Genomic DNA, 23,515 nt, shown 5'->3' on the forward strand with positions numbered 1-23,515 from the left:
AAGTGCTTCAACCGTGCCTATGTGCGTGATTTCGCGTTGTCGGGTGTTGGCCGGCGCTGTAGATTTCGAAGTGCCTCAACCGTTCGCCAGTCGCCGCGTAGTTGGAGCGGCTGTTTCTCAAACGTAGATCTACTGTTCACCCTACATGTGATCGGCTCAACCTTTGGCCCGGAAATTGCATTTTGTGCCCCGATGTTTTTCTGTGATAGCGCAAACGACCATGTTGCTTTCGTTCTTTTTTTTTTTTTTCTTCACTAGCGTTCCGTGCTGACGAAACGGCAGTTGTAACTCGCTAAAGTTTCGGCAGGCGCAATGATAACTGGCCTGAGTCCTTCAATGATTTACTACTGCTCGGACGATTTCCTCAGTCAGACAGGATGACCCTTTGGTGTGCGCTTCCGTTGCTAAATGTGTTGTTCCAGGGTTCAAATCTCTTGTGACCCCCCACCCCCCTTTTTCTTTGTCGCTGGCGACCGCTTAGGAAAGTGTCTGGTGTGCAAATTCAGTGTACAGCTGACCAATTGCAAAGCGTGGGTGTTATTAAGCTTGTCACAGAGCCTTTGAAGTGATGACTATTGCATTCCTAATGACCAGTTTCCCAAATGACGCTTCCAGAAGGAGCATATTTAAGCAGTTCTGCTCTCACTGTGTGAATTGCAAAACAGGTGAAAACAATGTGCTATGGTGGCTGTATTTGGCTTAAGAGTTAAGTGTACATTGCATGTGTTGCTGCGGACCAGCTTATTTATTTATTTATTTATGACATACTGCAGGCCCCACACAGGACCCAAGCAGGAATCACTCAAATATAAACAAACCGACAACACAGGGTAAAATACAGTAACTTGTAAAAACATACTGTCTCAATTTTCAATATGTTCAATCCCATCAATGCTGCAGACAACAGATACAGGCAGATTATTCCAGTCGGATATGGTGTGTGGGAAGAAGGAAAATTTGAAGACGTTTGTCTGGCGCTGCAGCATTGAGGCATATATTGACACGGCTAAGACAGCAAAGATATTTAGATATGTCGATGATTACATGATTGTTACTAGGTCGGTGAAGCCAGAAGAAGTAAACCTTTAGTCAAGACAGTTAAGAAAACATTTCTGGAGTGCTCTGACGGCTTGGAATTCACTCATGAATTACCAAATGATGGGTCCTTGCAGTTCCTCGATGTGTGTTTTAATTTCTGTGGAACACGCGTGTGTTTGGCGTATCAGCCACAGTCAAAAAAGGAAATTTTGGATTATCGTTCAGCGCATTCGAAGATAGTGAAAAGGGGTATTGGCGTTAGCTGTCTTCGCGTTGCCCTCGAGAAGTCTTGTCAGCACCAAGTCGCCGATAGTGTTCAGCACCAAGGTGCACGTTTGAAAGATGCCGGCTTCCCTCGGGAAGTAATAGCAGCAGTGGTTGAAAGCCTATTGCGTGACGTCAAGTGAGGGGCACGGCGTCAAGGGCGAGATGAACCTCGCAAAGAAAGGAGGCCTGTAGTCGTCCCTTACGTGCACAATTTCTCCAACCGCCTTAAAAAGGTGGCGGGGAAATGTGGTGCCGACGCTGTGTTCTCCGCCCCAGAAAAACTAGCACGAATGTGCTCTGCTGTGAATGGCGAGAAGAAGGGTAACCGAAGAAGAGGCATGCCACGCTGTTTGTTGGTTGCAAACAAGGTGTTGTATACGAAGTGCCTCTATCTGGTGGAAAATGCTATATTGGGCAGACTGGTAGGTGCATAAATGACAGGCTCTGGGAGCACCGTACAGCTGTTCAAGCGCTCGCTGCGGGGGGCCATTTAGCTGACCATTGCCGCCGCTGCCGGTGCGTTCCACACTGTGTTCCAATTTACGAGAAGACAGTAACATTGTGCTGTTTTAAGGACCAAGCCAGCCGTGAATTGTTTGAAGCGTGGTGCATCATGAAAGCCGGTGAAAAGTGTGTAAGCACGGCATCTATTAGTTCATCAAAAAAAGAAATAGATTATCTGGATGCGAACTTGTCACGTGCGTAACAAAATGCACCACTTTACCTTGTCTTTTTTCTTTGTGCTTTGAGCATGTTCACACATGCGCCCTTCCTGTATATCTTTTGATGTGTGTAGTAAAAATTTCAGTTGATGTCTAGCGCTAGTCCTGTGTGGTCTCTACTTTTGTCCCGTCTTTACCGCGCTACTTGACCATGTTTCCCCAGAAACGCCTGCAGGCGCTACTCACCTAGGAAAAGCTGCTGAATATGCATGCACCATTGATCAAAGCATTTGAAAGCCGTCCTGCTTCGTGTTGATTGTGCTAATTTTCCTGTTTCCACTGGCTGCTTTATCTGTATGTCACTAGCTAGGTACAGTACTACAGTCTCTAGTGCACCCACATGCATGTATTTTTGTGGCTGTGTTTCTAGGCGAGGCAAAACATTCCCACGAAATCGACATTGCAAGAAAGCCTGGGATGAGGCATCATATTTTATGTTTACTGGCTGATGTTTGTGTCTTTTAAAATGCTCATAACCAGGAAAAGTTCTTGCACACACTCATTTTAAACTTGCATAACCCTGCATCAGTGTTTGCTTCAGAAGAACACTTCGACTAGTTCCACCAGTCTTGTCTTGCCATTCGCAATCAGTGATGCCACAAGTTGTCTGCAGAACAATGTACAGGGCAGCCGTGCCTGTTTTCAGGACGCTTTGCGAATTTTCATGCACTAATAAAGTACTGCTGCTGCAAGTCGCATATTATTTGTATTCACAACACTGCAATTACCGATGCTGGCCAACTTGCTTTTGCACTTTAGTGTCTCTTTAGGCGTCTATAGTGTACCGTAAAACCATTAGGTCCCTCCTGGGCAGATGTACTGAACTATGCTCCTGTGCTATGTCGCTTGTACATCCCAGTAGATTTACTTCCTCATTCTCTTTTTAAGCATAGCAGCAATTTTTGAGGTGCAAAAAGTGTCGAAACATGAAAAAGTTCAGTGTAGTTTTTTGTGCTTGAAATGAGAGCTACTGTATTTACTCTCATAATGAACCCTCCCCCCACTTTTCTTGTTGAGAATTTACTTTTTTGTCACTGAATAAAAAATGCAGCGGGAATATGTCTTATTTTAAGCATGGTTGCTGATGCTGTAGGCGATCACAGTAACGTGATATCGTGCTACAGTACGCGCAGAAATGCTAAAAATGCATTCCAAGAAAAAGAAATCTCATCCGTAGCCGGAGACGTGAACGCGAATGCCGCGGCTTACAATTTAAAAATTGCGCGTTTGCGGTGCGCCACCTGTTGAATACAAAACAAACCTTGCGCCATTAAACGTTGCGGTGTGCGAAGTTCGAACAAAGCACCAAACGTACTCCGCACTCCTTCCCTGCTATTTGATGTTTAGGCTGGTTCTGCCGGCGTGCGAACAAAGCAGTAAACGTACTCCGCACTCCTCTGCTCTTGTTTAGGGCTCGTTCACGTAAGTGACGCGATTCACGGCACCAGCAGCATCAGTGGCGTAGAGTTTGCTGCAATTTTACGGTTTTTTTCTAGTTCGACGGCGAAGTAGCAGTTAATTTCTTCAGCCGTTGTGACATGCGCGGGCGCGACCAACCTTTCGAGTTAGACTGCAAAGCCAGCGTCGATAACGTGGACGTGCTTCGTGCGGGGGTGCGTACGCATGGCTGACTACTACGGCGAGGCAACCGTGCGTCGTGGATCGTCGACTGGGAGCCCCCAACCCAACGAGGTACCATAGATGCTCTTCGGCAGTGTCTTTATTTATTGTGGCAAGGTCCTCGGAGGCGTTGCCAAATCACCCCCCTACCCGACCTGGTAAAATCAAGACAGACTGATCAGTTGCAGTTGCGAAGCTACACCAGCGAGTTTTTTTTTTTTTTTTTTTTTTTTGCTACGCATTTATTACAGTAGCGGTGGCTTAAAAATCTGGTTACTACTGATCACACTTGCTTCCGTCACGCTGAACAACGCCACAGGTCAATCATCGATGCCGCCGTCTTTCACGCTCAATTTCAAAGGGAAGAACAGCTGAACTTCGTCGTTGTATGTTCTCTTGGCCGAGGTGAAAGAACATATAGCTTAAATTACGTTACATTGAGTTGGGCTGGGATTTTTTGACCACGATTTGAAGCACCCGTGCAAAAACAATCCGCATTTCACTTCATGTTCAAATTAATTTATTTTCCCTTACGTAAGATTAAACAATATCAGAATAATGTGTGATGTAATTCTAATTCACAAACAAATAACGCTTCATAGTATGGTCCGAGCAAAAAGAGTCAAGCATGTGTGTCATGCTTTTAACATTTTCACAGATGAATGATTTTTAGCCAATTATCTCCTGCCCCTTTCGGTTTATAAAGGGGCACCCCTTGCTGAGGAGGAAAAAAAGACCAACTGAAAATGCTTTAAAAGAGGCTTTAAACGTGTCGTGTTATTACGTGTTCAGTGGATTTAAACGTAACCGAAATGTGGGAAGCATATAACTGTCCTATTTTGGAGAGAATTGTGTTATATGCAAGAGCATAACATGCAACTGTTCCGCTTCGATTTCGGGAGCGATTGAGCAAGTTTTTTTTTTTTTTTTTTCTTTTGCTTGGTACCAACACAAATTTTCCTAAAACGCCATTTTTCGTACATGGGAAAATTAAGTGAAAGGCGAGTGCTAAACCTGTACAATTTCTTATTCCGCGAAGTAGATCAGAACATGACTTGGAGGCACATCTTTAATACAGTATGCGCATCACCTTGGAACTTCAGCATTTCTTAGTTGTCTGATTGTGAAACTTGTCAGATGAAGTGGGTAATTGAAGTAAAAAAAACATTTGCAGGTTACAGATTGCATATCTGGTTCTCAATAATATTCTCACAACTAAAATAATTCATAATATTACCGTTTAACACGTTTGTGTTTCATACAATTGTAATTTAAGTAAAAAAATATATTGCAGGTTAGTCGTATATCAAGCTTTAAATAATATTTTGAGAATTGAGATAATTTGTGATATTCTCTTTTTACAGGTTTGTGTTCCACAAGGAGTGAAGGTGTCAGCACAGAAGCTTGAACGAAACTGCCGGAAAGCATTCTACTACTGCTAAGCATTTGTAGATGTCAAAATTAGGAAGTCACAAAAGCAACTCAGCAGAACGACCCATTCCTCAACTGGCCAGTCTCGCCGACTGCTGTCATCAAGCTGCATGAGGTGCTCAACCACGGGCTCGACTGCGCCGATGGGCTTCGCCTTCTAAAACCCACATCGGACAAAAGTGCCGCATTCTTCCGCTACTTTCAAGATGATACGACCCCAGCAGCCGCACTAGCTCCTCATAAAACGAAGCTGGCAAGGCAGGAGGACGGTGAGGGCCTGCTCGCTAGCAGCGCTGTAAATCCCCCTGTCAGCACCGTCTACCACTGGTTCTGCGGGTGGCGGAGAGGGCAGTATGGCGACAAAGGAGTGAGCCCCCTCACTAAGCTGGACAGAAGAGCACCAAATCACGTTGAACATTGTAAGTAGCTATGTACCCCAGCACACTCCATATATTGCTACTTTTATGTGACCTGTGGCAACGTTTATGCAAACATGGTATCTCTCTCAGTTTAATTTTCAGCTTCAAGCAAGCTATCATGCAGTGTAGACGGAAAGGTATCGCAGAAAATCTGTTCTACAGTGTTGAATTCTCTAATTCGTGAGAAAGGCTGCGATGAGCACATGCACAGCCACGGCGCACTTAACTAGACTTGTCTGATGCACCTGTCCTAATGAAGATGGCACAGCCTGACTGAAAGCCTGTGCTTGTAAAACTACTTTTAAATTATGGCCCAGACGTTCATATGTCTCAGTACATACCTTCGCTCTACTATTTTTGTTCCACTTAGAAGGAATAAATGGGCGTGTGGTATTCGCCACAACAGTGCAGCTCATAATACATCTTTATACGTGGCACAGCTAACAGCAGCCTGGCGTGGGAGCAATGCGCAATTTGAATCAAATTCAATGTGAAGTGAATTTTCACTATTCACATTTGAAAATAATTCATTTGCAGTAATCTTTTGCCATTTACATTCGAATATATGTAATTCGTGGTTGGTTTCTACTATTCGTATTTGAGAATATTCGATCTGATTCACAGTCAGTTTTCACGATTCCTAACTGTTCACAGCATGTCTGGAGAGGGCATTCAGGAAGCTTGACTGGGAAAGCAAACACAGGACAACTCCCAAGAAGCCAGCACCAGCACACCCACAGGGCAAGGCCAACCGGTGGCAGCAAAGCCTGAACAGCAGCAGCTGCCTATGGATACCGAGCCACAGCTGGAGGCCCAGGGCTCAACTGGAAGCAGTCACCAACGTGAGGTGTTGAGGTGTGGCTTGTGCTCGTGCATTTATTTTAGCAAAGCCTAATAATTGTGACCCTTACTCCAGTTACTGGACACCTAGGTAGCAACTAGACACCTGAACAGGATCTGTTTCTCAGCAACACACTCCACTTTTGGAAAGAGCTACCTATTTTATAACCACGTGCATGCATTTTTTCAGGGGTCTCTTGTAGTAAAATTTATTTTTACGAAGGTACAATTGCAGGAGCTAAGTAGAAGAAGGCTACAGGATGCCAAAAAAGACACTCCAAAAATTAAGGCAATCCAACATGACTGCGTAGCATCATAGCAGAAGCAAGACGAACAAGTTTTTCCAATGCATGTAAAGGGTAGCAAGAATGAAGTAGTATTCAGATGTCACAGCTAGTGTGAAATTTTGTATGCCTGCTGTCGTATGTCTTCCGAGGCCCTTTCTGACATAGGGAGGGTGCTAAGAGGAGGAGGAATAAACTTTCATTAAACAGCACTGTGCTGGTGTTAGGGGCCCCCACCAGGTGGGACAGTCTTCAGCCCAGCTTAAAAGAAGTGTTAAACAGACTCTGCCAGGATCGAATTTCATACCATTAGATACATAGTCAGTTGCACAGTGCAAGTTTTTGAGATGTAAAATTTTACATTCTGGTCTTAATCTTTTTCTGTGTGTTTCGCTGAATAGTTCTTGTATGCCACTAAGGCCCTGTGAATAAAAAGGTGCCTTGCGAAAGCACTAGGTCAGGGGCTCTCAAGTAAGGCTTTGAGGAACCCTGGGATTTTGAAGAGGCGTTGCTTGGGTTCTGTGAGACTAAAGTGACTATGGTGTTGTGCTGCTGAGCCCAAGGACATGGGTTCGATACCGGCTGCGGTAGCAATTTTCCTGATAGAAGTGAAAAGCGAAAGCGTCTGTGTGTCGAGATTTCGGCGCACGTTAACTCTTCCTAGCTGTTCCTAGGTGACCAAAATTAAACCCCAGCTGTCTCCACTACAGCGCGCCTCATAAGCAAGGTGTAGTTTCGGTACTTTAAACCTCGCAGTCAATCAATCAATCAGTCATTATTATGTAACTGAACATGGCACTAAACAAAGCTTTTTCTTGTGTTTTATTTTAGTTCAATGAATGCATTAATGTTTGTGAAACTAATCTGTAAATACCTGCGTAGTATTCTCTGGTCCAAACTGGTTATCTAAGCTTGGCAGGGGAAGGTGAGTTCTGTGAACATTTTTCTGCCCTAATGGGTTTCCCGGTAGGCCCATAGTTGAATACCTACGGAACACCCTTATTACTTCACAGTGCAAAGAAGACAATAGTAAAGATAGGAGATGCAACAAATTTTGAGTAAATCTGTGGTATATCTGAACAAATTTTTCGTAGGACACTGCGGAGCTGCAGAAGATCTACGAGGAGTGGTGGCGCCAGCCTTCCCTAGCTGCTGGCAACCCATATTATGCCACTGCCCTTCAGCAGCTGCTGCGGCAGATGCACTAGATCAGAAAGGAGCCCCAGGAAGGAGCCTGCCCATGAAGGCAGGCTTCACCAGCGCCCGGAGGTGCGGCTGTACCGTCAAGGTCCAGCCCACAAGCATTGCCAGGCGTCGCCCTGGGGTCAACCGGGGACCAGGTAGAGTGCCTGCTGGCCAAGAGCTCGGCTAGCAAGAAGGTCAAGCGGTCCTCACGCCCTGAACCTCAGCGTCAGAGATGGGGTGCCGCACGCCAAAGCTCTCGGACTACAGAAGGGACAGAAGGCACCTAATAGGGTGCCCCTTGTGTGGGCCTCTTCATTTAGGGTTATGTTTTCTCCGGAGGTGTGTGAATGGCACTACAAGTCGTAAATGAATAGTGAAAACTCACGGGAAATCAACTCCAATATTTTTAAATGCACATGTCTCGGCATTAAAGGCCAACTGCACTCAAATTTTTCTTTGTCCAAATAAGCAGTCTAAGCTCTTAAAATCACCTTGGCGAAATCCTGAGCTTCGCAAGCACACTGCACACTAGGTACCATCGTTCAAAGTAGCTCCATGCAGACGACGTTTGCACCTGGTGGAGAGTTGCCGAAACAAGTTCCGAGCTGCCTGTGACGGAGGTTGGGGAACCGGTCCCGTGAAGCTCGCATTTCTCCGGCGACTTGCAGGGCGCTCCGCCAGGTGCAGGGATGTGCTCGCCCGGGGTTTCTCTGCTACACCAGCGCGCTGTACCGCCGTCGCCATCACATGTTTAAACTAACCGCATAGGCAGGCGTATCCGCCATTCTTTTTTTTTTTTTTTCAATGTAAAAAAAAAAGAAAGAAAGATGAGAAGCCTACAAACTATTCACGCGCTTGCGAATGTCTTGGTGTTAGCAAACCTCTTTTTACTTAAAAATAAAATTTTTACTCAAAGATAAAAATAGCGCGAAATGAGCACATGCCTTACATTTGTCATTCCTATTGCATTTACCACAGAAAAAAAAAAGATATTTTATAACTTTTTGGCCGCTTGCATCCCGCGTCCAATATGGGCCATATTTGGGCTGGCCCAACGCCACCTCTATCCTTTAGACCTTTTCAAAAGTTTGACGACCTAAATAGAGTTGTTGTACACGCGGCTATAAACGCTTGTGTGACTTTTGCCTCACTCGCTAAGTGAGCCAAAATCAGCCTTTCTCTAAGTAACAAATACATCAGCACAAATATCGGCCGTCGTCTTCGTCAAGTGCGAAAACTAACGAAACTTCTCGTCTCCTAAATAATAGACTAGATTTTTAAAAGTGCAATTCCCAAGTGAAGTATTTACTTTGAGTGTTAGATTTAGTTTATTTGAAAGTAAAATGTTTTCAGCAGCACCTGTCTCTGGTTAAAGTAGAAAACAGTGGCAGATAGGAAATGTTTTCGTGCTTTAGTGCATCATTTAGCTGTGGAAGCTGGCTTATCGTTTTAGATCCGTTTTATAATTCGTTTCCCGATGGGCAGCAAGGCAAAAAATACTGGGTTGATATTCACGAAGCTGTTTGCACATTCGCGAAGCTGTTTGTATGGTAAAAACAGTGATCGATCGCAGCCCGCGTGCGGTTTGTTCCCTTCAAAGAGAGAGACGTGATAGCTGAAGCGTCGGCTATAACAAAAGCTCCTTTTCGAAATCGTACGGGCAAGTAGCGTCGTAAATCAGGGTCCGCTTTTTTAGTAAAATATGCTGTTGGGCTAGTTGGTTCATTGCTTAAGGAAAATCGAGCGCTACAAACGAGGACAGAAAAAACGAAGAACGACGAGACAGATGCGCTACTAACAACTGATTTATTCCAAGGAAAGACAGCGATATAAGTAGCTTGTCTACAAACGCACAAACATACACAAAGGATAATAAATCTGAAAAAGATGCTATAAAAACAAAATAGCCACAGCTGAAGACAACAATCACACCTTTTTATCGCATGTTGTCTAGGATCCGGTACTCCTTCGAAAACAGGGATAGCGATGCTTCACTGATACAGCCTGCGCTGGTTTTTTTTTTTGATAAAATACGCTTCGCGCAGTTCTTGTGCCAAGGTGTCACGACTCTTTCCGATAATGATTGTCTCTGTCAGTCTCGGAAGGCATCCTTTGCCACACTCGTGGTAGTGATGAGGCAAATGCGACCCGGTGCCATTCTTCATGGAAAGATCATGTTCCCTGAGGCGGTCATTTACGCATCGGCTGGTTTGTCTGATGTACACCTTACCGCAGAAGCAGTCATCGAAGTATCTCAGGAACACCTTGGGTATCGGCTAAAATAATTCCAATGCCTTGTTTTAAATTGCTTCCATTGTAATATTTGCAGTCGTGACTGAAATAGATGCTCCCATAGCGGTACCGAAAACTTGCTTGTAGAATTCGCTTTTGTGCGAGAAGCAAGTGTTAGACAGGCAAAACCGTAGCAAGGTGCAGAGCTCAGTGACATCGAACGGCGTGCGATACACTAATGTCATGTCCTTGTAGAGGAACTGCCTGGAAGTGGAGCCCTTGCTCGTGTCTTCAGAAAACGTGGTGTGCAGATCGCGCATGTGCAAGCAAGCAAGCTCAAGGGTGACTTGCTTAACATAAAGGATCCTCCCTCGGCCACGTTTCCCTGGTGTGGTCTACAAAATCCCATGCGCCGACTGCGAATTGGTATACATTGGTGAAAGCGGAAATTTTTGCCGGCGTCTTAAACAGCACAAAAATGACGTCACCAAGGGCCACACCGTGACGAATGCACTTGCAGAGCATGCCGAGAAGATGGGCCACAAGATAGAGTGGGACCACGCGCGCATCATAGCCACAGAGTGGAGTGGATAAACTTTATTAAGATGAGCTTCAGGTGCCCGCCAGGTGGGGGGCCTCCTGTAGTCCGGGAAGCCCTGGTCCGCGCTGGCTGCCCTAGCCCTCTCCACCAGGATACGCTGGACTGAGAGGTCGGAGCTGGCCAGCTGGTCCGCCCACTGCTCGTACGTTGGGTGAGGATTTGGGGTAAGAGATGGGGTTTTCTGACACTCCCATACCATGTGGTACAGGGTGCCTGGTTGGTGACAGAAATTACACGTTGAGTAGTAGAGGGTGGGGTACATGGCATGGAGGAAAGGCAGTCGCCTGTGCTCTGGATAAATGGGGATGTGGTGGCGGGAAGCGTCGTCGTTCGTGGTGGTAATGGGCGAGGATGTCCGCGTAAGAATTCAGAGTAGCGGGCTTGGGAGAGCGAAGGGGCTGCGTGACTTCGCCTTCTTGAGAAACGGCCCGGTGTGTATGAACGCGGGCAGCGGCGTGTGCCGCCTCGTTCCCCTCGAAGGACTCATGTCCGGGGGTCCAGATGATGTGCATTTCCGGGAGCTGGTGCACACTTTGCAGAATTTTTAAGGCCGTGGGTGTTATTCGACCTAGCAGGAAGTTGCGGCAGGTGGATTATAGTGAAGTAGTCGTTTCCAGTGGTGGCGGCTAGAGCGATGGCAAGTCCTTCTGCTGCCTCAATAGATGTCGTGTGTACTGTAGCGGCCGTCAGTTCTGCACTGTTGGCTCCGGTGACACTCACGGCATGTTCCGGTTGTTGGTGGTATGGAGAGGCATCCGTGTAACGAGTACAGGGAGAGTTGGGGAAGCGTTTTCTAAGGGCTCGTATCCGGGCTTCTCGGCGTGCCTTGTTATAGATGGGGTGCATATTTCTGGGAATGGGTGCGATTGTGATGTACTGTCGGATGGTTAGAGGGATGCGTTGCCTCTGTTCGTATATTGGGGGAGGCTTGTAGCCGAGCCAGGTAAGTGTAGCCCTGCCGGTTGGCGTGAGCTTAAGTCGCGTGAATTGGGAGATGCGATGAGCTTCTTCCAGTTCCTCCCATGTATTATGGATGCCGAGCTGTAGAAGTTTTCTTGTTGGTATTTTTGGAGGCAGTCCAAGGGCGGCCTCGTAGGCCTGGCGTATGGCGATGTTTAGCTTTTCTTTCTCTGCGGGTTTCAGGGCCAAATACGGTGGCGTAACCTGGCTAATAAGGAGGGCGTGAATGATGCGCAGGGTGTCAGCTTCTTGTAGCCCAAGTCGCTGATGGGAGATCCTGCGGATGAGGTGAATGAGCTGGTCAAGAGTCCGTTGCAAGGGAAGGATAGTCTGAGCGCCTGAGCCATCTTTTGGTATGGTGAGGCCTAATATGCGTAGGAGTGGGACATTGGGGACGCGTTGCTCATTAATGGTAAGTTCTGGATCTGGTATGGGATCTGGACGCTTCTTATATGTCCTTTTGCACAGGGTTAGAAGGGGGGCACAATCGAGTCCTCGGGCTTTCAGGTATTGTTGGGTGACCTGAATGGCTGCTTGAAGTGCATCTTGCTGGTCGCCCGGAGATCCAGTGGGGACCCAGAGCGTTAGGTCGTCCGCGTATATTGCGTGGCGAAGATTCGGGATGGCTTTTAGTAGGGGTGGCAAGTCTTTCATTATGAGGTTGAATAGTATTTGGGATACTACCAACCCCTGCGGAGTGCCCTTTGGCAGGGTTTTAAATGCGTCGGATCGACGGTGCCCGATGCCCACTGTTGCTGTGTGCTGGGTTAGAAAGGAGACAAAGTATTGGAATGTGCGCTCGCCACAGTTTGTAGATGCGAGGCCTTGAAGGATGGCTTGGTGAGAAACGTTGTCGAATGCCCCCTTAATGTCAAGGGCCAAGATGGACCGCTTGCTGTGGCTATTAAAGTCGTCCAGCACTTCCTCCTTAAGCTGAAGTAGTATGTCTTGGGTTGACAGATGTGGGCGGAAGCCGTACATCGTGTCAGGGAAGTAGCCGTTGTCTTCAACGTGGGGCGAGAGCCGGTTGTAAACCAGGTGTTCAAACAATTTGCCGACACATGAGGTCAGAGAAATAGGCCTCAGATTCTTGGAGTTCAAGGGTTTGCCGGGCTTGGGGATGAAAGTGACATCTGCGTGTTTCCACTGTGGGGGCAAGGAACAGCCAGCCAGCACTCATTGATGTAGACTAGAAGATTTTCTAGGACGGCATGGTCGAGGTTTCGCAATAATTTGTTAGGGATTTTGTCTCGACCCGGAGTGGTGTTTCGGGTGAGGTTGTACGCTGCCGCCTCGATTTCAGCAATGGAGAACGGCTCGTCCATTTTGGGATTCGGATCGCCTGTGTAGTCAGGTGCCTGGGTGGGTTGGACGTGAGGTGGGGGCGCCAAGGCTTGCTTAATAAGTTCGTCCAACAAGTCTTCTTCTGTGCCCGGGTAATTGTGGATTAATCGGCGAAGCTGGTCTGCTGCGACCGCCTTATATTCACCGGGGCCCATAAGGGAACGGAGCAGGTACCATGTGCGGCGGGTTCCCAGCGTTCCTTGCAGCTTGTTGCAGAACTGCGTCCAGTTGTGCTGGCTCAGCTCACGGGCGTACACTTCAGCTTCTGCCGTAATTTCCGCAATGCGGATCTTCAGCTTGCGGTTCGTCTTGTTCTTTTTCCACCGCCTGATTAGCCCTCTACGGGCGTCCCAGAGGTGGAGGAGATGGGCATCGATGGCTGGGTTATCCTGCGTAAGGGAAAGTTCCTTGGCGTGTTTTCTTGCCTCTTGAATGAGCTTGGTAGTCCATTCCTCGAGACTGTTATCCGATCAGCGGGGGTGGTTTCTCGGAAGTTCTTCCAATTTGTTATGCACGCAGTGCCAATTTTTTGGCTGCTCGCACTTTGATGGGAAATGTGTGACTGAATTATGTAGTGGTCGCTGGGAAAGAATTTCGCAACGAGGCTCAATCTTGAATCGTTAACAATTCAGACAACAAGCAACACAATCAACAGATCATCTGGCACTCTAAATCATGTGTACTCCCGTACATTACGTCATGCGCTCAACGCTACTTAGGAGCCTGCTGCTAAGCCATCAATCCATTATGAACAAGGGATCCATACGGATCCCGAAACGTCAATTTTGTTGCAACATTTATACAAATGCCTTTACCTGACCAGATGGCATTCCGTCGAACTCTCGACAAAGACAGAGATTGGCTTATAGGTTTATAGATGACGCAGCTACACTCTCACACCTACCGACAGTGCTACTTGGGAATGCCACATCAAAGGGAACATTAAGGCGTCTCTCGCAGCAGAGCGCACATGCAGCAAGCTACTCTGTGAAGCACAGCTCAATGGGTAGGCCACGCATCACACATAAAACAGCAACTGTATGTCACAGCTTTGCTTGTTAATCATCTGTACAGACTGTGTAGGTGAATTTTTTTGCCAATGCACTTAGTGAGAGATGTTGCTGTGCTTTGTTTGTGTGGGTGCTGCTACAATTGCTGAAGTTGTTAATGTGAATGTACTGAGTGATAGGAGTATGCATATGACTGAAGCTGTGTTTTTATGGTTCGCATAATGCCACCTTTTTAAGGCTAGGACGCAGGCTCCTGCTTGTGATTCTTGCTTTTGATGTTTTGTACTTGCATATCTTTGTGGTGCAAACAAATAAACTTTGTTGCAAGTCAAGCACTTGTCGTGTCCTTCTTTCAGGCCTGTGGGCAGCAGAAATGCCACAAGGTGTAATATGCGCAGAATGTAGCTCACTCATTTCAAGCACGAAGAACTACACTGAACTTTTTCATGTTTCGACACTTTTTGCACCTCAAAGGTTGCTGCTATGCTTAAAAAGAGAGAAAGAGGAAGTAAATATATTGGGATGCAAAAGCGACATAGCACAGGAGCATAGTTCAGCACATCTGCCCAGGAGGGACCTAATGGATTTACGGTACAATACAGACGCCTAAAGAGACACTAAAGTGCAAAAGCAAGTTGGCCAGCATCAGTAATTACAGTGTTGTGAATACAAATAATATGCCACTTGCAGCAGCAGTACTTTATTAGTGCATGAAAATTCCCAAAGTGGCGTGAAAACAGGCACGGCTGCCCCATATATTGTTCTGCACGACAACTTGTGACATTACTAATTGCGGATGTCAAGACATGACTGGTGGAACTAGTCGAAGCATTCTTCTGAAGCAAACACTGATGCTGGGATATGAATGTGTGCAAGAACTTTTCCTGATCTTGTGCTTCTTAAAAGACAAAAACCTCATCTAGCAAACATAAAATATGATGCCTCATCCCACACTTTGTTGCAGTGTCGATTTCATCAGAATGTTTTGCCTTGCCTACAAGCACAGCCACAAAAATGCATGCATGTGGGTGCACTAAAGACTGTAGTACTGTACCTAGCTAGTGACTTAGCGCATACAGATAAAGCAGCTAGTGACAGCAGGGGATTATGAGCACAATCAGCAGGAAACAAGACGGCTGTGAAATGCTTTGATCAATGGCGCAGGCATGTTCGCGTAGCAGCTTTTCCTAGGTGGTGCCACTGCGGGCGTTCCTAGGGAAGCTTTGCCGATGTCATAATGCCCTGCCTGCAAAGAGATGGGGCTGGGTGGCCTATTTTGCTGTACGCCGCCACACCAAGGTAGCATTAGGTAGAATGTAACAGAATGACAGAACTTAACTTTGAAAAGTGAAGGGCAATCAGAAAAGTTTTTAAGAAGGCGGTAACAACTGAATAGTCGGGCTTGGCTTGCTCTGGGCGCTTTGTGACGTGCCCTGATATGTTTCCAAAAAGCGAAAGAGAAAAAGCCAGTTCGATGAATAAAAGAAAAGGCTTTGAAAAATTGTGGTTTTTCTGGCAGACCAACTTTTACAGCCAGTTCAGCACTGTTAGCTGGCCTGCAGCAACACATGCATGTACACTTCACTCTTAAAAGAGTGTCTCGTGCGCAAATTCAGCGTACAGCAGACCGATTACAAAGCGTGGGTGTTAGCAAGTTTGTCACATAGCCTTTGATGTGATGGCTATTGCATTATAATGACCAGTTTCCCAAATATGCTTCCAGAAGTGAGCATTTTTAAGCAATTCTGCTCTCACCATGTGAACTGCACGACAGGTGAAAACAATGGCTACCGTGGCTGTAGCCAAAGAAAACGTGGGGCGAAATTTGATTAAGCAACGGAAGCACACACCAAAGGCCACAATGAAGACATGAGGAAACGTAGAGCGCTGAAGTTTACAAGACGACCACAGAATAAAGGGACAAACGAAACGCTTGGTGTGATTCGTTTGCTCCTTTATTCTGTGGTCGTCTTTTAAACTTCAGCGCTCTGCTTTTCCTCATGTCTTCATGCCAACTAGCCCAACACCCAAGCTTTACTGAATAACACAATTAAAGGTCATCCTGCCTGATGGAGGCAACGCATGTGAGCAATAGTACATCACTGAAGGACTCTGGCCAGATATCATTCCGCCTGACGAAACTTTAGGGAGTTCCAATTGCCGTCTCGTCAGCACGGAACGCTAGAAAAAAAATATATCTGAAGCAACACGGTTGTCTGCACTATCGCAGAAACAATCAGGGCAATTTTCGGGCCAAAGGTTAAGCTGATTCCATGTAGGGATGTAGGGTAAACGGTGCAGATCCACGTTTGACAAACAGCCGTTCCAACCACGCGGCGATTTGCGAACCGCCGAGGGCGTGAAATAGAGCAATAGTAAATCACTGAAGGACTCTGGCCAGTTATCATTCCGCCTGACGAAACTTTAGGGAGTTCCAATTGCCGTCTCGTCAGCACGGAACGCTAGAAAAAAAATATATCTGAAGCAACACGGTTGTCTGCACCAGTGGTCTGCACAGAAACAATCAGGGCACAAAATGCAATTTTCGGGCCAAAGGTTAAGCTGATTCCATGTAGGGTAAACAGTGCAGATCCACGTTTGACAAACAGCCGTTCCAACCACGCGGCGATTTGCGAACGGCTGAGGAGGCACTTCGAAATCCACAGCGGCGGGCAACACCTGACAATTAAAGGTTGACTTTATAACTTTTACAGCAGCGGTCGATCACCACAGGGTGAATGGTGTAGATCTAGATACACGCTCGAGAAACAACCGGTTCATATACACGGCGATTGGCGAACGGTTGAGGCACTTCGAAATCTACAGCAGCGGGCAACGCCTGAGAACGCGTAATCACGCACAGAGGCACGGTTGAAGCACTTCACGTAAGAGCATGAGGAGCGGATGCGGTAGCGCACACTGTGTATCCAAACCACGACCGGCTGTCGTGACCCAAACCACGACCGGCTTGATCCAAACACTTGCCGCTTCACGTAAGTGCATAAGCGGCGGGAAACACCTGTTGAGAACGCGAAATCCAACAAAGGCACGGTTGAAGCACTCGTAACTTCGTTAGAATATGAATGATTAGGCGTTCAATCCACAGCGCGGCCGTCGCAGAAAGCGAAATACAACATGCCGATTGAAACACTTCACGTAACATGAGCACAGGCTAGCGCAGAGGGCACAGCTCCGGCGGCTCCGGCAGGTCCCAGAGCGCAGCGCAGGGAGTGTGCACAACGGCGGAAAAGCCAAGCGCCCTTCGCCTTTCCCACTCGCACTCCTCCTTTTCTCTCTTTCGCGTCTGAGCGTCCGGGCAAGACTAGGGAGGCATTCTAGCGGCGCTTTACCAAAGACTAGGGAAAAATTTCTGGGGAGAAACAACAACTAAACAAACAAATCTAACGCCAAAAAATAATGACGTCATGCATATTTTAATGACGTCACACACATTGACCAATCAGCGTTCCTAGCCATTTCTCCCCCTATACGGATGTCTTTTTGAGGTGCGGTGTGGGGCGATCAACCCGGGGCACGAGAGCTTCGCCGCTGCGACATTCCACAATAAAACACAATAAAAACAACACAGTCTACTCTCGCTACCATACCACTGCTCGGTCGTGATCTCTGCGCTCTCAAGCGTACTTTTTCTTTCTTCTTTTTTTTTTTGTCTCTCGCTTGATGGCGGCTTTGTTGTAGCGTGCGGTGGTCGTTTTTCAGCAGCGGCCGGTTGACCAACGGATCGCCAGCGATGCGACATGGTGAGTGTGGTGAATACATACGACCAGTCTGTTACGGTTCAATGCTTTTAATACCTCTACGCTTCCTTCTTTGCTGTCCCGCCCCGAGACTGCTGTCGCGAGGTTTCACACTCTATCCGCGAGGACAAATTAAACGAACGATCCTTGGACTAATACGAGGAAACGTCTACAGACTATGCACAATCGAAGAGCCCCAATATTGAATAATATTCCATGTCCTGCTTCTTCCGCACAGTGCATCACATTCGTTGTGGTGTTGCAATGCATTCAGAGGCTGTTAAATATTACTGTTTATGCCTCTGCCAAATATAAACACGTGACAAATTTGTTGTCAAGGTGCGTGCGTATGACCAGCGTACCAAGCAGGTCCAATAATCACACCAGCAAACGAAGAAAACCAATTATTTATTTATGCATCAAAACCTAGAAGCTGCGAATTGTTCAGGAATTTTTGCAGTATTAAATAGCGGCAACCCTGTTGCATGTTCTCCATATGAACATCTCATCATGATACAAGCACGTGATATTTTTCGAAAGTAATGGTGGAAGCGTGCGCCTGAATGAAAAATGTGCCGGCAATTTTTTCCTCCCTAAATCCTCCAGAGAGAAAAAAAACATCAGTAAAATAATGGCTGTGCCTTCCTAAAATATCGTTTTTCTGTTCACTATTTATCTACCTGACAATTAATATGTTCTTACACATATAATTCAGTTCCTCCTCCGTCGGTTATCTTTGGGAAAATGCAGCAAGTGTAAAGCGAGCGACACGTTGAACAAGATCCCCAGCGCGCCCCAGAACTATCGCCCCGTCCGGCCTAAGATGTGAGCGAAACGGCTCTTGAAACCCAACAGGCAAGCCGACAGACACACGTCATAGAAGTGGGTGCAGCGTTCGCGACTCCAGAGCAGTGACGTAAGGCGAAATGTCCGCCGGCGCGCACCACATAGCGGATGAGTGGCTGAACTAAGCGTCCCTACCCTTCCTATTGAAAAGCACGCGACGTGTCAGGCAATGTTTATACAGGCGGCGTTGGGTGGTACTTACTACAAATTGATAAATCTGGCCGAGCTGAAGTGTGAGTACCGTTGGCCTTTAATGAGTAACCCTGACCATTCCTTGATTTTTACAGGTGCCATTCTGTCACGGGGCATGGTGGACGAAAATTCCCATGGCTTACCATTGATGACAATGACGAGGGAGAAGCTGTGTGGGGGTGAAGCCAGCACTGACTCTCTCATGGCCATTTTGTAAATGTTGTAAATAGATCGCTCATAACCTTCAACCATGGTTCGTCTTATCTGCTGTCCCACAACATTACAGTTCTTTGCTAAGTTTCACAGTTGCTACAAATCCTGTTGTAGAGAAAACCTTTTATTCGCCTTAAAGGGGCCATTAGGACAAAATACCAGTTTCACTCACAACATTGGGTGTCTTATAGTGCCCCTACTGCTTGCCAAGCAGCGAATGATGCCTTATTCATTGAGAGATTACACAATTTAAGCCAAAGTTTCAATCCTCTCGCTAAATAGTGTCTTGTGATGTCAGCGATGATATATCTAGGGCAGGTAATTGAAATGAATGTTGAGCACGTTAACTAGGGCTGCAGCGGATAGGGAAACCTTGCCTTGCATCCAACAAGGATGCAACATCTTGCGGTGACAGGCCTCCGCGTAGGCGACGCAACTGCATACACTTCATGGATACATGGGCCTCATCATCATTCCCTCTTGGACTTCATCTGCGAAGTGAACATTTTCATGTTCAATTAACTTTGGTCATCAACTCCTACTCCCTCATCTATGCCCTGTGGCAAAATAAATGCCTTATAATTTCATTGCTTCGTTTACCGCCCATCCTCTAGATGGCGCATGAATAGCACTCAGGCCCATACTCACTTTGTTTTTGAGCGTATTTGCACCTCGCTTGTATTTCTGGCTTGTCTTTGTTACAGCATGTAGTAATCGTTTCGTGAAATATAGGGTATGCTCAAGAAATAGGGTCATCTAAGACGATGTCGTTTACGCCAATCGGCCAGTGTTGTGAGAAAACTCCAAAGCGCCATACTGCTGAGCAGCTCTAACAAGCATAGTGTGCACAGTACATCAGTGCACACTGGTACTTTTGTTTAGTTTACATAAGTTTTTCAAGTTCCACTGTTCACCTGATTCTTACTATTATAAAATGAAAAAAAAAAACCTTGTTTTTCAAGCTCATAAGCCCTGCCTAACAACTTGCGTTTGCTTTTGCTTGCCTCAGCCAGTTGCACTGCGTCCCATAATGCGTGCCAGTGTCATACTAATGAGGCAGTCATTCCAATGAACCAAACATTCATTTTTTCTTCATGAAAAAATGAAGAGTAAGCCCCTTTGAGTAACGGGGATTTACTTTTTCATGGCATTTACAGTGAAACCTCATAAGAACTGAAAAGGTAGCTTTGTTATAGGTAGTCTACTAATAGTAACGTGATGAAAACAAACAACTTGCAACTCCTGTTGTATCCCTTACTCCATTATGGCTCATCTCTAATAGTAACGTGATGAAAACAAACAACTTGCAACTCCTGTTGTATCCCTTACTCCATTATGGCTCATTTTGTCGCCTCGCATGACCTTGTCACACTTGCTGAGGAAGTGACACGGCAACACCAAAATGGTCAGAAATGGAAAGACATTTATTCTGCACTTCAGCCAGACAAATGATGACTAGCCGGGGATCACGGCATGTGTAACTTTGCCTATGTAATTTGCTTGTGTACAACTGCTCATCCATTATGCTGCTCCTTGCGCGTCGTTTTAAATTGTAACCGGACAATGGTGGCGGTGATCAATCCCACGGGATATGTCCCAGGGGAAGACGAAGATGTGGCACGACATGGCCTGGATTAGAACATCGCCAACAGTGCTGGACTAGGTGTGCACAGCGTGACCTGCTGATGATCGGACCTTGGGGGAACGGGACTTCCAGTAAAGGTGTGGTTTTCCAGGGACTCCATGTCTTTCTTGGGAACCACGGTCGGGTGAAAGGACCCTGGTACTAGAAAATAATGCCCTGCAATTACCTCTATGTGATGAATTTTGATCGGCCCATAAATCTCAAAGAAAAGTTTTCTGGTAGCACAGGTAACCATTCAACAGAAGTATTTCGTTATTAAAGTGTACAAATTTATTGCTCCATTTTTCTGCACATCCAAAGATGGCCCAGTGTGTCTCAGTCACCGTGGCCATGGTCAGCTGCAAAAGAAGCAAAGTTTCACTTCAGATGATGGTCAGCTGAACTCTGAATTACATGCAGTAGCTACAGGGCCGTACCCAGAGGGGGGGGGGGTTGGAGGTTTGAACCCCTCCTGAAACCTTTTCCAGGCAGCATGTAAGCAATACTTACTGTTGCCTTCGGGAAAACTACCCCCTTCCCAAAAAAAAAAAATCTGGCTATGGTCCTGAGTAGCTATAATGGGAATCACAAATTGGGTGCCACATGAAGACAGCGCCAAGGAATGGTTGATAAACCGGAAGGATAAGCAGTCTAATTTCGGGTTTAACACACCAAATAACACTTTCACCTGCCTGCCTAACTGATTTGCATGACTTGCACACACGCACTACTTCTCAAGCAGCTCTTAGGTAGACAACAGGGGCCTTAGCAGTTGGCCAACAATAACTGAGCAGAAGGCTGTACAAGATGTTCTCCAAGCTGCGGGTGGGTCTGGTGGCCAGCACACAGCATTTGATCACACGTACTAAAGGGAGCACTAGTACCTGAGGCCTTCATACCAAAAAACTGAACCCTGAAATTTCTGTTATGACCAGCAGCATGTTTAATTTATTTGCATGAACGGAAAACAATGCAAACTTATTTACCTTTTTACATTATTTTTTCTTCACCTGGTACAATGCTTGAATAATTGTTTGTGGGGTTTGTGCCAAAGCTACACCTTCGCTAAAGGCACACTGTAGTGGAGGGCTCGGGATTAATTTTGACCACCTGGGCATCTTTAGCGTGCACCGAATCTCGACCACACGGGCGTTTTTGCTTTCCGCCTCCATCAGAAAAGCAGCCGCCATGGCCGGGAATCGAACCTGCGTCCTTGGTCTCAGCAGCACAACACTATAGCCACTGCAGTGGGTCCCAGGTACATTGCAATGATGCCTGAATGGTTTACCCAATCTCAGCTCCACCCGCTGCAGTCGATCGAGCGATCGGCACAGTAGGGAGGTAGTTTTTATGCCGATTAGCAAACTTCAACAATGAAAAAATAAAAAGTAGAAGCAGCAAATACTCAAGACTGCATAAGACAGGTGTATTGGCGTGCATCACTTGCACCATCAGGCAGAGAAATTGAACTGAAATTCAATTTTGCAATGGCGCATGGGTTGATGGGTGCCTGAGCGTGCAGAATTAATCACACGTGATTACCCCTTCATTTGTTCTTTTTCTTTCTGCACAGTTTTATTTGTCCTTAGCTTGTTTTTAAAAAGAGTGTCTGTATAATAAACTGCAGTTGTAGTAGCGCACTTGTGTTGTCCTTTCACAGTCCCTGTCCATTTTATTGCCCTACACTGTTCGAGCAATGGAATATCAACTAGGCCAACCCGTCACGTTACTAAATCATGCAGGGTTCTCAGTTTTGGTGAGACTGCCCTTGTACTTTCAAAAATGTTGCGGGTACCTTAAAGTCACTTGTCAAAAATGATAGCTAACTTACAGTTTTCCTTTCCCTCTTTGTCACTCCTTTATCCCTAGCTCCTTAACCACCGGTGATATAGTATGTACAGAGAGCAACACACTTATCTATAACACAACTGTCATACTTCTAGCCTCATCCTTCCTCGCCCGAAAAGGATATAAAGAAAACTACTATGGCATGGCGTTCTTAAATCTTACCCACCACTTTTGGCCTTGCAGTTTTTGTAAAAGCTTGTTTCCGCCGTTTTCAGAGGTAGTTCAATGAAGATGAACTCGCTGTTATAGACAAGTGTGTGGCACGTGCACTGTACTCTGTTTTATTGTGTGCTGGTGGGTATAGCAACGCCCCAACATTATTTCCGAGTAAGAGCCAAAGGGGTTGCGAAGTCTTTCATCGCGTGACAATCCGTAGGCTTGACTTTAGCCGTACGAGTGCATACTAAACTAATGCCGCGACAATATGCCCTGCGAGAGACTGAAAAAAGCTGCGAAAGTGAGACGAAACAGCGTCGCGAACAATGTACAAAGCAACGTTTGTATACCTTTCAGTTAAGGAACACAGATTGCGAGAATGTGGTTTTAACGTGATGGATGGCGATCGCTATAGCTCATCAATTTTCTTGGTGCAAACATTTTGCTGTAATTAAATGCCAAGGCAGCCAGTTGTCTCATCCGCGTCGCTGGCTTCCTACCTACCTAATGTGTGCTGCGTTTTCATTCGTTTGCATTCAGATTGAGCAACCAGCTGGTCTGCGAAACACCAAAGACTGGCACTATTAATAGCTAATGCCAACGGATTCCAACAGTCATTAGATGCTGCGGTAAATTTACAATGATCGTCCGTTTAATTTGCCCTCGCGGATCGAGTGTGAAACCTCGCGACAACAGTTTAGGGCGGGACAGCAAAGAAGGAAGCGTAGAAGTATTAAAAGCATTGAATCGTAACAAACTGGTCGTATGTACTCACCACACTCACCATGTCGCATCGCTGGCGATCCGTTGTTTAACCCAACGTTTATTTGGTTCTATAAACGTTGGTTTAACCCGCCGCTGCTGAAAAGCGACGACCGCACATACGCTACAACAAATCCGCCATCGCGGGAAAGACAGAAAATAA

The 23,515-nt window shown here is 46.3% G+C and overlaps 1 protein-coding gene and 2 long non-coding RNA genes across 7 annotated transcripts in view; 2 read left to right on the plus strand and 1 right to left on the minus strand.

Annotated features, from left to right (window-relative positions):
* LOC144140443 (uncharacterized) overlaps positions 1-23,515 on the plus strand; it is a 253,062-nt gene that overhangs the window by 122,125 nt on the left and 107,422 nt on the right. The gene's annotated exons all lie outside the window — the stretch shown is intronic.
* On the plus strand, positions 17,510-18,997 carry LOC144140432 (uncharacterized). The gene is made up of 2 exons (XR_013316352.1): positions 17,510-17,714; positions 18,845-18,997. It is a non-coding gene; the product is annotated as an uncharacterized LOC144140432 (long non-coding RNA).
* On the minus strand, positions 20,366-23,499 carry LOC144140416 (uncharacterized). Of its 2 annotated transcripts, none has more exons than XR_013316350.1 (2): positions 23,366-23,499; positions 20,366-20,748 (listed from the first exon to the last, which is right to left on the minus strand). It is a non-coding gene; the product is annotated as an uncharacterized LOC144140416 (long non-coding RNA). The 2 variants fall into 2 exon arrangements; XR_013316351.1 differs by having other exon boundaries at positions 20,366-20,945.

The sequence above is a fragment of the Haemaphysalis longicornis genome, unplaced genomic scaffold (assembly GCF_048455015.1).
Source record: "Haemaphysalis longicornis isolate Haplotype H1 unplaced genomic scaffold, Haemaphysalis longicornis Haplotype H1 scaffold_1, whole genome shotgun sequence".
NCBI classification, from domain to species: domain Eukaryota; kingdom Metazoa; phylum Arthropoda; class Arachnida; order Ixodida; family Ixodidae; genus Haemaphysalis; species Haemaphysalis longicornis.